Source organism: Bufo gargarizans, chromosome 6 (assembly GCF_014858855.1).
Source record: "Bufo gargarizans isolate SCDJY-AF-19 chromosome 6, ASM1485885v1, whole genome shotgun sequence".
Taxonomy (NCBI): Eukaryota; Metazoa; Chordata; class Amphibia; order Anura; family Bufonidae; genus Bufo; species Bufo gargarizans.
The window spans coordinates 375,463,541-375,479,587 of NC_058085.1; the positions used below are offsets into that span (position 1 = coordinate 375,463,541).

At 44.0% G+C, this 16,047-nt stretch overlaps 1 protein-coding gene across 1 annotated transcript in view; it reads left to right on the top strand.

The window, feature by feature from the left end:
* Window positions 1-5,647: 5,647 nt before the first annotated feature.
* LOC122940683 (xaa-Pro aminopeptidase 1-like) overlaps window positions 5,648-16,047 on the top strand; it is a 62,601-nt gene continuing 52,201 nt past the window's right edge. The window contains exon 1 of the mRNA XM_044297383.1: window positions 5,648-5,746. The gene's annotated coding sequence lies outside the window, so the exon portion shown is untranslated. The remainder of the gene's footprint in view (window positions 5,747-16,047) is intronic.

Here is a 16,047-nt window from a genome sequence, read left to right on the forward strand (position 1 = left end):
GAGCAGTATTATAGTAGTTATATTCTTGTACATAGGAGGCAGTATTATAGTAGTTATATTCTTGTACATAGGAGCAGTATTATAGTAGTTATATTCTTGTACATAGGAGGCAGTGTTATAGTAGTTATATTCTTGTACATAGGAGCAGTATTATAGTAGTTATATTCTTGTACATAGGAGGCAGTGTTATAGTAGTTATATTCTTGTACATAGGAGCAGTAGTATAGTAGTTATATTCTTGTACATAGGAGGCAGTATTATAGTAGTTATATTCTTGTACATAGGAGGCAGTATTATAGTAGTTATATTCTTGTACATAAGGGCAGTATTATAGTAGTTATATTCTTGTACATAGGAGGCAGTATTATAGTAGTAATATTCTTGTACAGAGGAGGCAGTATTATAGTAGTTATATTCTTGTACATAGGAGCAGTATTATAGTAGTTATATTCTTGTACATAGGAGCAGTATTATAGTAGTTAAATTCTTGTACATAGGAGCAGTATTATAGTAGTTAAATTCTTGTACATAGGAGCAGTATTATAGTAGTTATATTCTTGTACATAGGAGGCAGTATTATAGTAGTTATATTCTTGTACATAGGAGCAGTATTATAGTAGTTATATTCTTGTACATAGGAGGCAGTATTATAGTAGTTATATTCTTGTACATAGGAGGCAGTATTATAGTAGTTATATTCTTGTACATAGGAGCAGTATTATAGTAGTTATATTCTTATACATAGGGGCAGTATTATAGTAGTTATATTCTTGTACATAGGAGGCAGTATTATAGTAGTTATATTCTTGTACATAGGAGGTGGTATTATAGTAGTTATATTCTTGTACATAGGAGGCAGTATTATAGTAGTTATATTCTTGTACATAGGAGCAGTATTATAGTAGTTATATTCTTGTACATAGGAGCAGTATTATAGTAGTTCTATTCTTGTACATAGGAGCAGTATTATAGTAGTTATATTCTTGTACATAGGAGCAGTAGTATAGTATCTATATTCTTGTACATAGGAGCAGTATTATAGTAGTTATATTCTTGTACATAGGAGGCAGTATTATAGTAGTTATATTCTTGTACATAAGGGCAGTATTATAGTAGTTATATTCTTGTACATAGGAGCAGTATTATAGTAGTTAAATTCTTGTACATAGGAGCAGTATTATAGTAGTTAAATTCTTGTACATAGGAGCAGTATTATAGTAGTTATATTCTTGTACATAGGAGGCAGTATTATAGTAGTTATATTATTGTACATAGGAGGCAGTATTATAGTAGTTATATTATTGTACATAGGAGGCAGTATCATAGTAGTTATATTCTTGTACATAGGAGCAGTATTATAGTAGTTATATTCTTGTACATAGGAGGCAGTATTATAGTAGTTATATTCTTGTACATAGGAGGCAGTATTATAGTAGTTATATTCTTGTACATAGGAGGCAGTATTATAGTAGTTATATTCTTGTACATAGGAGGCAGTATTATAGTAGTTATATTCTTGTACATAGGAGCAGTATTATAGTAGTTATATTCTTGTACATAGGAGCAGTATTATAGTAGTTATATTCTTGTACATAGGATCAGTATTATAGTAGTTATATTCTTGTACATATGAGGCGGTATTATAGTAGTTATATTCTTGTACATAGGAGGCGGTATTATAGTATCTATATTCTTGTACATAGGGGCAGTATTATAGTAGTTATATTCTTGTACATAGGAGGCAGTAATATAGTAGTTATATTCTTGTACATAGGAGCAGTATTATAGTAGTTATATTCTTGTACATAGGAGCAGTATTATAGTATCTATATTCTTGTACATAGGAGCAGTATTATAGTAGTTATATTCTTGTACATAGGAGCAGTATTATAGTAGTTAAATTCTTGTACATAGGAGCAGTATTATAGTAGTTATATTCTTGTACATAGGAGGCAGTATTATAGTAGTTATATTCTTGTACATAGGGGCAGTATTATAGTAGTTATATTCTTGTACATAGGAGAAGTATTATAGTAGTTAAATTCTTGGACATAGGAGCAGTATTATAGTAGTTAAATTCTTGTACATAGGAGCAGTATTATAGTAGTTAGATTCTTGTACATAGGAGGCAGTATTATAGTAGTTATATTCTTGTACATAGGAGCAGTATTATAGTAGTTATATTCTTGTACATAGGAGCAGTATTATAGTAGTTATATTCTTGTACATAGGAGCAGTATTATAGTAGTTATATTCTTGTACAGAGGAGCAGTATTATAGTAGTTATATTCTTGTACATAGGAGCAGTATTATAGTAGTTATATTCTTGTACATAGGAGCAGTATTATAGTAGTTATATTCTTGTACATAGGAGCAGTATTATAGTAGTTATATTCTTGTACATAGGAGCAGTATTATAGTAGTTATATTCTTGTACATAGGAGCAGTATTATAGTAGTTATATTCTTGTACAGAGGAGCAGTATTATAGTAGTTATATTCTTGTACAGAGGAGCAGTATTATAGTAGTTATATTCTTCCATTCTATTTTGGTACTGTGTAGGATCCAAATTTATATGTCTAAGGCTACATTCACACGTCAGTATTTTTCTATATCCCGAATTTCGGTCCGTTTTTTGCGGATCCGTTGTTCCTGAAAATGTTTCCGTATGTCATCCGTTGTTTGCGGATCCGCAAAAAACGGAAACATGTATAAATTTCACAAAGCAAATAAAGTTGTTTGGATTTCTTTGAAGAAAAAAAAAGTGAATAAGTGATTTCTGTGGGCAGGATTTAATTTCCAGGAACGTATTCCACATAAAACAGATCTGGTCCGCAAAAAACGGAACAGATCAGGAAAGAAACAACGGACGTGTGAATGGACCCTTAGGCTGTGTTCACATCACTGTTTTATTTTCAATTCTTCTAGTCAGAACAACAGAAAAACAAAGAAAAAAAACTGGATCCTGTAATAAAAACAAAAACAAACAAACATACTATGCATCAATTATGCACATTTGGCATCCGTTTGAGCCATTTCTGTCTGAGATTCATTTTTTGAGATGAGGAAAAAAAAAGTACTTAAAGGGGTATTCCCATTTCAGACAATGGGGGCATATCGCTAGGATATGCTCCCATTGTCTGAGAGGTAGGACCCACACCTACAATGAAAGCAGAGCAGGGAAATGAACAGAGGTCGCGTCGTCTGTATTATGTATGTGCACCGCTTCTCATATGTACAGCGCTATGGAATGACTGGCGCGTTAATAATATTAATAATAATTGAGCATGCGCAGCCGCCCTTCATTCATTTCTATGCAGTGCAGGCCTCTTGCAGTTTGCTATCTGCGTTTTGGCGCTGGCGGTCATGAATGTCACCTCGACCTCCTGTGCTGGGTCTCTGGTGGCGTGATGATGTCATTGCGACCATCCTGCACTGTCGCACCGTCTAATACTTCTCACGCGTAGCGGTCTTCAGCCTATGAGGCTAAACGGAGGGGCACAAGCACCAATAGTTCCCGTCCCCGCAGTACAACTCCGGACCAGCACCAGACGATCCGCGGCCCAGTGGTTGGCGCCTGCTGATTTAGACAACGTATACTGATACGGATTGGGCCACGCCAGACCCTCGTCACCTTCTCCGGGTCTCTGAACGTACGGGATGACGTATGATCTGCAAAAGGTGATTTTTCTGGACACGGTTTCTAAGAACGCGCCACGTGCTGAACGGTTTTATTCTTCTGCCGACTTACATCTAGAGCTGTTCTTCTCACGGGACGTGGCGCCTGGTGCATCACCTGAGTATCTATAGGGTTGATGCAAAGAGGTAAACTGGGCGATACTGGGAGCCCCTGCGTTACTTCCCTAGGTCGGGGGGCTTCATTCTGGCTTTTTCTGACAGACGTAATTCTAATGTCACTTATGGCGGGCGCTGATCGGCAGCGCCAGCATCTCCTTTACTGTTAGGAGAAGAATAAATGTCCCGTTATTCGGAGACACTGGGAATGTGGGTCACGGATTAAAATGTCACCTGCAGATGAAGGACTTAAAACCAGCCCTGATTATGTTTTTACGTCTATTGATTTCCTTTTATACGGGTCATGGTTCCCTCCGAGCTGTCACATTGTGATCTCATTAACGTTATGCTGAGGGTAACTAAGCCCCTGTGGCCCTCAGCTGCCCCCCCCCATGCCCGTATACAGCCGCCATGTAGCGGTATGCACATAGTACTGCATAGATGGGCTGGTATATGCTGCCCTCTAGTGTTGGCATGATGAAAGCGTCATATTTCTATTTTATTAAGCCCTTTCTTAGGCCTCTTGCACACGACCGTATGGCTTTTTTCAGTATTTCGCTGTCCGCAAAAAACGGATCCTCAAAAAATACCGATGACGTCCGTATGCATTCCGTATTTTGCGGAACGGTACAGCTGGCCCCTGATAGAACAGTCCTATCCTTGTCCGTTATGCGAACAATAATAGGACATGTTCCATCTTTGAAAGGAAATACGGAAACGAAAGACATACGGAGTATCTTCAGTCTTTTTTTGAGGATCTATTGGAATGAAAGGTTCCGTATACGGAATGCAAAAAAACGGAACGCAAATAAAAAAACGTTTGCGTGCAAGAGGCCTTAGGGTCCATTCACACATCCAAATGTGTTTTGCGGATCCGCAAAACACGGACAACGGCAATGTGCATTTCGCATTTTTGCTAACCGCACATCGCCGCCACTCTCATAGAAACATGCTCTATTTTTTTGTGGAACGGAAGTGCGGATCCGCAAATGCGGATGCGGACAGCACATTCCCGCCCCATTGAAAATAAATGGGTCTGCACCTGTTCCGCAAAATTGCGGAATGGATGCAGACCCATTTTGCGGACGTGTGAATGGACCCTTAGGCTACTTTCACACTAGCGTTTAAGTTTTCCGGCATTGAGTTCCGTCATAGGGAATGCTCCAAAACGCATTCCGTTCCGTTTAGTTGCATTCCCAGAACGGAGAGCAAACCGCAACATGTTGTATTTTGCTTTCCGTCCTGGGATGCGGAGCAAGACGGATCCGGCATGGCCCCCAATGCAAATCAATGGGGACGAATCCGTTTTCTCTGCCACAATAGACTTTTAATGGATGCAGACAGTTGTGTTATCAGTAACGGAAGCGTTTTTGCTGAGCCCTGCCGAATCCAGTAAAAATGCTGGTGTGAAAGTCGCCTTAGTTATATCTGTCTTGAAAAGCTGGGTGACAACCAATACTACTGTAAGGTCTGCAGATCTAATATACAGCAAACGGCTCTTTTCATCAATATATGGCTAAGGTACCGATCAATACATTCAGGATCCTGGGAAAGCTAGGTGACAGCCCTCATGGAAGCTCTTGTGACCGCCATATTGGTTGTCACCCAGCTTTCCCAGAAAGGAAAGGATGACTGGAATATAGAAGAACATGACAGAAGATATAATGTACCCTAGACCGTCTGTATGACATGTCAATCTATTACAATGGAGTGCACCTGAGAGCTGATGTTCCGTGCATATTGGGGCACCCATGTCCCCCCTCCTTTCTGGACTTGGTGTATAGTGGAGACAAGAAGACGCCTTCACCGGTCACATGTGATATAAGGAGATGTTGTCATGTCCAAGGTTCACCAAGGTGGCTGCAGTTTCTTCTCAGAAGGAGTAAAGTCTGATTCACTCCTGTCTGGTGAACTGAACGCAGCGGAGTAAAGACGAACGGACCTTAAAGGGGTGAGAATCATCCGTTATGTATCTGACGGTTTTATATAAATGGTTGAATCGAGGTAGAATGGAAAGTTCTGTAACTCTGCATGTACATTACTCACCATTCTCAAGCACGATTGCTGTCAGATCAGTGTCTGTTGGGAATGTAGTCCAGTGTGAGAACTAAACATTGCGGACTCCAGACTGATACATTGTAGCAACTGTCGGGACTGGCGATAGAATCCTGTTGTTGTCGGCCCTATGGAAGCTTTTTTTGGCTCAGATTGGATTTTCTAGATAGACTGTAACTGCAAACGTCCAGTATATAAGCGTAGAAACTCTCAGCGAGAGGTCTGTATGGCTTTTCAGCAAGCAGAGATCTTGAAAAATGTGAGGAACTGAAACACAATTAGAACATTAAAAGCTTTCACATTATACAACGATCTATTTACACTCATTAAAGGGGTATTCCCATCTTCAGTTTTCATACTTACCTTCGTCCAGCGCGACGCTCACTTCCTGGATTCGACTGGGCTTGAGTGACGTCTTCTCCCGGCCGGGCCGCGCTTGCGCAGAAGACTGAAGTTTTTCTCCCGGCCGGGCCGCGCAATGTCCTGAACACGCACGCACGCGCCATGGTGACTTATTCCTGGCCTGTATGGTACAGAGCCGGCGTGCACGTTCGCGGCTCTGTACTATACTGGCCAAGAAGAAGTCATCATGGCGCATGCACAGCGGCGTGCGCGTTCAGGACATTGCGCGGCCCGGCAGGGAGAGAATCTTCAGTCTTCTACGCAAGCGCGGCCCGGCGGGATTCGACAGGAGAGGTGGCTGTAACCAGGGGAGACGAAAGACAACGATCAGGTAAGAGGGGACTTATTTTCTCAAAAAGAATGGGAATTCGGTAGCAAAATGTATTTAGAAAAATGATCACTGTCAAATCATTAACAGATTTAACAGTGATCATTGTGATGGGATAACCCCTTTAACATATAAATTGTAACGACATGAAGGAGAAGCTGTAAGGTTATGGAAATGGAGGAAGTAGCAGGTGTCGCTAAGATCTGCAGATAATGAGATTTTCTAGCACCTAGCTCCAATCTGTGGCCTGTGGGAGGGGCATAAAAGGCAGATTGAAAGCAACATGTTTTAGCCACATGAAACCTCAAAAATTGAAACAAGTCTTGTGGGATGATTGTGCGATGCCTCCTGTACATCTACGCACTTAAGGGTATATTAGACAGGCAGATTGTCTGATCAGGATTTGCTGGCGGCAGATCGCGGTGTCTAGTTATGATCTGATGCTAGCAAACAACTAGACAGTATGGGGACAAGCGATGGCAGAGTGATCGCTCCTCCCCGTGCTGTGGAGGACATTGTTGCATGTAATAGCAGTGGTCTCCTCCGCTAGTGAGCCGGCGATTGCCGAGAGGGAACGCTTTCCTCCTGACATTCGTCTGCATGATCGGGGTGTCTAATACACCCTTGAGATGCCAGTGCTGCTCAACATTGTGTGTCCTGGTTGTTGGGAGAACGACGACAAAGTAGAATGACATGAAGGCGAACCTGATCGTCTGATTAGAAGAATGGCGTGTAGTGATCCATTCTGTACTGCAAGTGAAATTGTCATATCCCAAGCCTAGGGCGGCAAACAGTGTCTACACAAACCATCAGCAGGCATCTGAATGACATTGGGCTACGAGACAGACGTCCATCTACGGGTGTCCACTGACCTCAGCGCTCTCAAAGGCTATCATACTGCACAGGAAACCAGCAGTGGAGGCTGGAATGGAGGTCTGTCCTGTCCAGTGATGAGTCCTGCTGGAGATTGGTCTGGAGACCTTGTGGGCAACGCCATAAAGAGTCCTTCACAAGGGAAACTCACACTGGTCCTACTCCTGGGATTATGGTATGCTACCATGGCCTGCAGCGTCTCCAGACTTGTCTCCCATCGAGCACATCGGGGACGTCATTGGTCAGCAATAGTGTTGAGCGAGCATGCTCGGCTGAATACCTGTTCGACTCGAGCATCGCTATGCTCGGCACATGGCGGTACTCGGCCGAGTACCGCATGTGCTCGAGCGCCATACTCGAGTCTCCTCCCAGCGCGTTTTGCGGCTGCTAAGCAGCCAATAAACGTGCAGGTAAGTATTGCCATCACTGTAATGCAGTAGCCATGTTAGCTTCTGGCATTACAGTGATTGGCTGGCCGGAACGCGTCATCGGGTGCTATATAGCACCCGATGACGCGGGTTCGGCTCATTGTGAGTCAGGGAGAGCTGCGCTTAGGAAGGGACAGATGGTGTAGGGAGATTGTGATCGCAATCTTTTCAATAGAAAAACGCTTCAAAGACACAAAAGTCTTTTTAAGGACTATTGTGTGTGGTGGCCGGCTAGGAGCAATATACTATAGCCAGCAAAAAAATGTTTCCATACTTTGCAATACTTTTTGAATAGAGGGTGTCTGCAGTGACTTGTGACATCTGTGCTGCAATACCTTCTGTGTGTCAGGGCCAGAGACAGGAAGAATATTACTGACAAGTGACAACAAATATATATTTTCCATAATTTATCCACACTTTGCCTATAAACGGTGTCTGCGGTGAATTGTCACATCTGCGCTGCAATAACGTGTGTGTTTGTCAGGGCCAGATTTGGGAAAAATATTAGCAAAAACAATTATATTTTTCCATAATTTATCCACATTTTTCCTATAAACGGTCCCTTATAACATTCAATATGAAGAAGGCGAGCATTAAGGCATGGTTGTGTCCAGGGGCGGACTGACCGGTCGGGCACTTCGGACATGGTCTGAGGGCCTGGCCGGGATGGGGGCCTGCCCCAGAATAACATAAAACCCGGGCCCCGCTTCATTCATAAAGTAGGAGGCGCAGGCGCGCGTGACGTCAGTGAGTTGCGCTGCCGCCCGGCTGCTACTGAGTGTGTGAGTACAGAGAGGGAGAGGATCGCAGAGGGTTTCAAGTTGTTCACATAGGAATATCAGTATTACAGTGAGCGGGGCCCGGTGTAATAGAATACAGTGACTGCACCGGGCCCCGCTGCCATTACAGCACCAGATGCCGGTGTTCCGTTTACTTGACAGTATTATGTCTATATTGTGGGAGATAGTTTTACATTACGTCTAGCTTGAAGTGCTGACTAATATAACATTTTAAATCTTTATTTCATTTCCTTAAAACTATTTTCCACGATATAGACATAATACTGTCAATTACACGTCACAGAGGAGCCGAAGAGGTCTAGATATTTGCATTTTGTTAACCTTTATTGTTAACTGACTCGGCGCTACTGCGCCTGCGCCAAGTCGTCTTTTTCGCGCATGCGCAGTGGGACGGAATCTTCTGCTACCTTCTGCTCGCTAAACAAGACGGCTCGGCGCAGGCGCAGTAGGAGCCGAAGGTAGCAGAAAATTCCGGCCCACTGCGCATGCGCGAAACCAGAATTTTCTGCTACCTTCGGTTGTCTTGTTCGCGCATGCACAGTGGGACGGAATTTTCTGCTACCTTCGACCGTCTTTTTCGCGCATGCGCAGTGGCCCGGAATTTTCTGCTACCTTCGGCGAGTTCACGCTACGGGTGAATCCTCCGCGCCTGCGCCGACAAACCCCTGGCAGAGCCAATGAGGAGCCGAGGTGAGAGACACACCTCCCACGTCACTACCGGAAGTGACACAGGTAGCAAAAAATTCCGGGTAGCAGAAAATTCCGGAACACCGGCCCCCAGTCCCTGTATTGGGGATCATTCACTCACAGGGACACTGTTATGGGGGGATCTGTGGATGACACATATATAGCATAAGGTGCTATATATGTGTCACCCACAGATCCCCCCCCCACAACAGTGCCATCCACAGAGCCCCCATAACAGTGTGTCATCCACAGATCCCCCATAACAGTGTCATCCACAGATCCCCCATAACAGTGTGTCATCCACAGATCCCCATAACAGTGTGTCATCCACAGAGCCCCCATAACAGTGTGTCATCCACAGAGCCCCCATAACAGTGTGTCCTTCACAGATCCCCCATAACAGTGCCATCCACAGATCCCCCATAACAGTGTGTCATCCACACATCCCCCATAACAGTGTGTCATCCACAGATCCCCATAACAGTGTGTCATCCACAGAGCCCCCATAACAGTGTGTCATCCACAGATCCCCCATAACAGTGTGTCATCCACAGAGCCCCCATAACAGTGTGTCATCCACAGATCCCCCATAACAGTGTCATCCACAGATCCCCCATAACAGTGTGTCATCCACAGAGCCCCCATAACAGTGTCATCCACAGATCCCCCATTACAGTGTCATCCACAGATCCCCCATAACAGTGTGTCATCCACAGATCCCCCATAACAGTGTGTCATCCACAGATCCTCCATAACAGTGCCATCCACAGATCCCCCCATAACAGTGTCATCCACAGATCCCCCATAACAGTGACATCCACAGATCCCCCATAACAGTGTCATCCACAGTGCCCCCATAACACCTTTTGGTTCAAAATATTTTTTTATTTGGCTATTCCCCACCCCTCTTGTAATTGTTCCGCTACTTGTGGGCGCACGGGCATGAGTTCAGTCACTTCGGTGGGCAATCCCGTCCTGCAGCGCGTGATCCTGCAAGACCTGCCACTGTAGGTCACGGGTCTCGCGGGATCACGCGCCACAGGATGAGATTGCGCACCGAAGTGACTGAACTCATGCCCATGTAGCCCGCAAGTAGCGGATCAGTGGAACAAGTACAAGGTGGGTGAGGGGATGATCTGTGGGGTTGCCCAGACGGCTAGGCCCTTCACAGTAGTTATTAACCCCTTTCAGCAGTCCCCCATTCACTGAAGGGGTTAATAACTACTGTGAAGGGCCTCCCCCCCTTTCACAGTAGTTATGCCCAGATATGTGCCCCCTTCACAGTAGTTATGCCCAGATATGTGCCCCCTTCACAGTAGTTATGCCCAGATATGTGCCCCCTTCACAGTAGTTATGCCCAGATATGTGCCCCCCTCACAGTAGCTATGCCCAGATATGTGCCCCCCTCACAGTAGCTATGCCCAGATATGTGCCCCCTTCACATTAGTTATGCCCAGATATGTGCCCCTTCACAGTAGTTATGCCCAGATATGTGCCCCCTTCACAGTAGTTATGCCCAGATATGTGCCCCCTTCACAGTAGTTATGCCCAGATATGTGCCCCCTTCACCGTAGTTATGCCCAGATATGTGCCCCTTCACAGTAGTTAAGCCCAGATATGTGCCCCCTTCACAGTAGTTATGCACAGATATGTGCCGCCTTCACAGTAGTTATGCCCAGATATGTGCCCCTTCACAGTAGTTATGCACAGATATGTGCCGCCTTCACAGTAGTTATGCCCAGATATGTGCCCCTTCACAGTAGTTATGCACAGATATGTGCCCCCTTCACCGTAGTTATGCCCAGATATGTGCCCCTTCACAGTAGTTATGCACAGATATGTGCCCCCTTCACAGTAGTTATGCACAGATATGTGCCCCTTCACAGTAGTTAAGCCCAGATATGTGTCCCCTTCACAGTAGTTATGGCCAGATATGTGCCGCCTTCACAGTAGTTATGCCCAGATATGTGCCCCCTTCACAGTAGTTATGCCCACACTGCTTCTAACAGAGGCTCACTAATGGACGCTGAGATTAGATCACCCCATACGAGAGCATTGAATCAATGCTTTCCTATGGGGAAAAATTTGACCCTGGAGGTCATCATGCAGGGTGTGAGGACGTCCAGCGTCAGATACCGGACCAAAGGTCTGTTTTACTCCAGGAAGTCCTCAGGAGGCTGCCGCCACTAGACGCTGACTTATTGCTGGAACATAAACAATGCAGTTTCTCTAGAACATTGCAGCTCGATTTGCAAAAGGGACACTGTACCCAGACCACCTCAATGAGCTGAAGTGGTCTGGGTGCCTTTTGTGTCACTTTAACTTTGAAATCTTATTAAAGATTGTGTAGGGTGTGGCTGGAGGCGGGGCATGGAGGTGGGACAAGGGTGGGGCTTGCAGCAGAACATGGGTGGGGCCTGTAAGAGGGGCCCTTGATTTATTTTGCCCGGGGGCCCTGAGGGTTCTCAGTCCGCCCCTGGTTGTGTCTGATAATGGCCGCAACTTGGTGGCGGCTTTGGAGCTGGGCAACCTTAGACACATCCCATGCCTAACCCAAGTATTCAACCTTGTGGTTCAGCGGTTTCTACAAACATACCCCATATTGCCTAAGCTACTGGTTAAGATGCGCTGCGTGTGTGCGCATTTCCGCAAGTCACCGACAGCTTCAGCCGTGACCTAACCCCTCGGGTGAACACCATAACAAATAAAAACTGTGTAAAAAAAAGCCAAAAGGCGTATGTCCCACAAAATGGTACCAATAAAACCGTCACCTCATCCCACAAAAAATTTGCCCCTATATAAGAAAATCATTTAAAAAAATAAAAATAAAAAACTATAGCTCTCAGAACATGGACATATTAAAACATCATTTTTTTTGTTTAAAAAATGCTATTATTGTGTAAAACGTAAATAAATAAGAAGTATACATATTAGGTATTGCCACGTCCGTAACGATCTGCTCTATAAAAATGTCACATGACCTAACTCCTCAGGTGAACGCTGTAAAAATAAATAAATAAAAACTGTGCTAAAACAACCAATTTTTTGGTCACCTTGCCCCATAACGTGTTAGAATGAATTATCAAAAAATCATATGTACCCAAAAATAGTACCAATAAAACTGGCACCTTATCCCCTAGTTTCCAAAATAGGGCACCTTTTTGGAAGTTTCTACTGAAAAGGTGCATCAGGGGGGCTTCAAATGGGACATGGCATCTAAAAACCAGTTCAGCAAAATCTGCCTTCCAAAAACCATGTGGAGTTCCTTTTCTTCTGCGCCCTTCCATGTGCCCGAACAGCAGTTTATGACCACACGTGGGGTGTTTCTGTAAACCGCTGAATCAGGGTAATAAATATTGAGTTTTGTTTGGCTGTTAACCCTCGATGTGTTAAAGAAAAAATGGATTACAATGGAAAATCTGCCAAAGAAGTAAAATTTAAAATTTTGATCTTAATTTTCCTTTAATTCTTGTGAAAAGCCTAAAGGTTAACAAGGTTTGTAAAATCGGTTTTGAATACCTTGAGGGGTGTAGTTTCTACAATGGGGTCATTTATGGGGGTATTTACTATGTAGGCCCCACAAAGTGACTTCAGACCTGAATCCTTAAAAAGTAGGTTTTGGCAATTTTCTTAAAAATTTTAAGTATTGCTTCTAAAATTCTAAGCCTTCTAACGTCCTAAAAAAATAAAATGACATTTACAAAATGATGCCAACATAAAGTAGACATATGGGGAATGTTAAGTAATAAATATTTTATGAGGTATCACTTTCTGTTTTAAAAGCAGAGAAATAAAAATTTTGGAAATTGCGAATTTTTCAACATTTTTGGTAAATTTGGGATTTTTTCATAAAGGTGAAATATATTGACTCAAATTTATGGCTATCATGAAGCACAATGTGTCACGAGAAAACAATCTCTGAATGGCTTGGATAAGTAAAAGTGTTCCAAAGCTATTACCACATAAAGTGACGCATGTCAGATTTGCTAAATTAGGCCTGGTCAGTAAGGGGGCAAATGGCCCAGATGTGAAGTGGTTAATTAGATTGGGGGCCTTAAGGCCTTTTAAGCAGCATCAGCATGGTGATAAAAATGAGTGGCAAGGTGACATGGTGTGGAGATGGCAGCATGAGGAGGCCACATAGTGGCACAATGACTGAGTCTGGATAAAAGACTGAGGCCACAGATTGTTTAGAAATATGCAGATGGAAAGAAATCTGTGGAGCTGTATGACGGTCACCTGCAGATTAATGCAGCCATCAAAATCAAGTTGGGTTTGTCGGTTCCACCTCAGCTCACCTGCAGGCCCGCACCTAAAATCTTTTACTGGGTCAGCTCACCTGCAGGCCCGCAACTCGAATCTTTTAAAGGGTCAGCTTAGCTGCAGGTCCTCGCATAGAATTTTTTAGAGGCTCAGCTCAGCTGCAGGCCCTCGCATATAATGTTTTACAGGGTCAGCTCACCCATAGGCACTCACATATAATGTTTTACAGGGTCAGCTCACCTGCAGGCCCACAACTCAAATCTTTTATAGGGTCAGCTCACCTGCAGGCCCGCAACTCATGCTGCCTTGCTTTAAAGTAGTAGCCGTTTATCAGGCTCCCTCTCCGAAATCGAACAATGATTCCCCGTTACCGGTGGTCACCATGTTAGGTGCATAAAAGAACATTGAAAGTTGATGGAGAAGATATCCAAATGGATGGTGGACGTCACAGGGACGTGCGATCAGGCAGAAGTTATCTAGAGTCAACAAATCGGCAGCAGGGCCTCTCCTGTCTAACGTTTCCTCATCCAAAAACCCCAGTGACATTCCCTGTAATTTTGTTATTACTCGTTCCAATAACAGGACATCTTAAGAGTCCTGTATTGTTATTTATCGTCACTACCTCCCCGAGTCGGGAGTGGGTAATTTGCTCGTCACCTGCTTGACTTCCTTGGATGTGTTAGCCGTTTCTCAGGCTCCCTCTCCGGAATCAAACTCTGGTTCCCCGTTAACCGTAGTTTACAATGGTTTTGAGCTGAGAATTACATCGAAAGTTGATAGTTTTCAGCTCAAAACCATTGTAAACTACGAGTAACGGGGAATCAGTGCCATTGGCTCTAGAGTCACCAAAGCGGCATCCGGCCACCGCCCAGAATGTTTTAGGTGGTCAGATCAGCAGGCACTTAGTCCTAATGTTTTTGAGGGTCACCAGCAGGCCTTCAATCATAATTTTTAAAGGGTGTGTATGACGCCCTCCTGTATGTGATGTACAGGTTGTATCGGAGTGCCTCTTCCTTGTAATTTTTGGCAGCACTTGCACTTTATATACAAGTAAATATTTAGGAAAGAATATTTTCTATCAATTTTTCCTCTAAAATAGATTTTTTTAACCTTGGTTTTGTGCGTATTATTGTCATTATGTAAAAGTGGCGTACTACTCGGACAACATCGTTCCCAGCAGCGATCAGCGAGTCCAAGATGCATCCAGACATCCTCCCCGTGCTGTTATAGAACCACTTCAGTGGTGTTACCAACAATTTCTGACATTTTCTTCAGATCAGGGGCTGCCTGGTTTAATGCTCGGGTTCTCCAATTGACTTCCATTATACTCGGGTGCTCGGTCAAGCACCCGAATATCACGATGTGTTCGGCCCGAGCCCCCGAGCACTAGGGTACTCGATCAACTCTAATCAGCCAGCAGCGAATCTTGATGATTTGTGTGCCCAAGTGCATTCAACATGGCAGAACTTTCCTCGGACAACCATTAATAACCTCATTGACAGCCTCCGACCACAATAGAGGTCCCACCTTCCCACTTGGATGGAGCAGTTAGTATCCACCTCAGGGACGGGGTTTAGGAGGACCCCCATTCTGGAGATAGGCGTAATTCCCAGCAGTAGAACCTATATTTATGGATATGACGTACATATCCCTTTAAGAGGGAACCACTCCAGCGGCTCCAGCCCTGTGCTCGTCACTTCTTTGGGTCGGCAGCGGGTGCTATGTAATCAGCAGCGGCAATATTAGGTCAGAACGTGCCCCTATATAGTACCATCCCCCGCCACTCTGCAGACTATTGCTCTGCTGGGTGTAATGTGGCGTTTGATTCCTCTGCAGTTTGCGGCAATGACCGGTTCAGCGCAGAACCTGCCATTTGGGTGACACGATAATCACCGGTGACGGCTCAAACACTTTATTTACTGCTATTCCTGTAGGACTGAAGCGAAGGCTTCTATTACGGGGGATTTCTGCCGCCTGGATGACAGGCCGTGACAGCGCACACATTTGTGCCGCGCAATAGAATGTGAGCCACTTAAAGGGACATGCACAATAGTTTTCACTATGGTGGGAAGCTATTGCCTATGTTTGCATAGTAACCCTTAGTGTCCTGCACCCTCCGGTGACCTGGCACTAGGAAAAACATGTATAGAACTACTACATCACACAGCTGGGGGTTTGTTACAATGTAAAAAGTCTGGATAATTTTTTGTGACCTAAACACTTCAGAATCACAAATTTATATCCTAATAGTTTGATACAATTTATCACCAGGTAAAATGTATCAGTCTGGAGTCCAGACTGGATAAAATAGTGACAAACCTTAGATGTTACATTTGTATAATCTGTATGCAGTGAGCTCCCCCTAGTGGTGATTGTATAATCTGTATGTAGTGAGCTCCCTCTAGTGGTGGCTGTA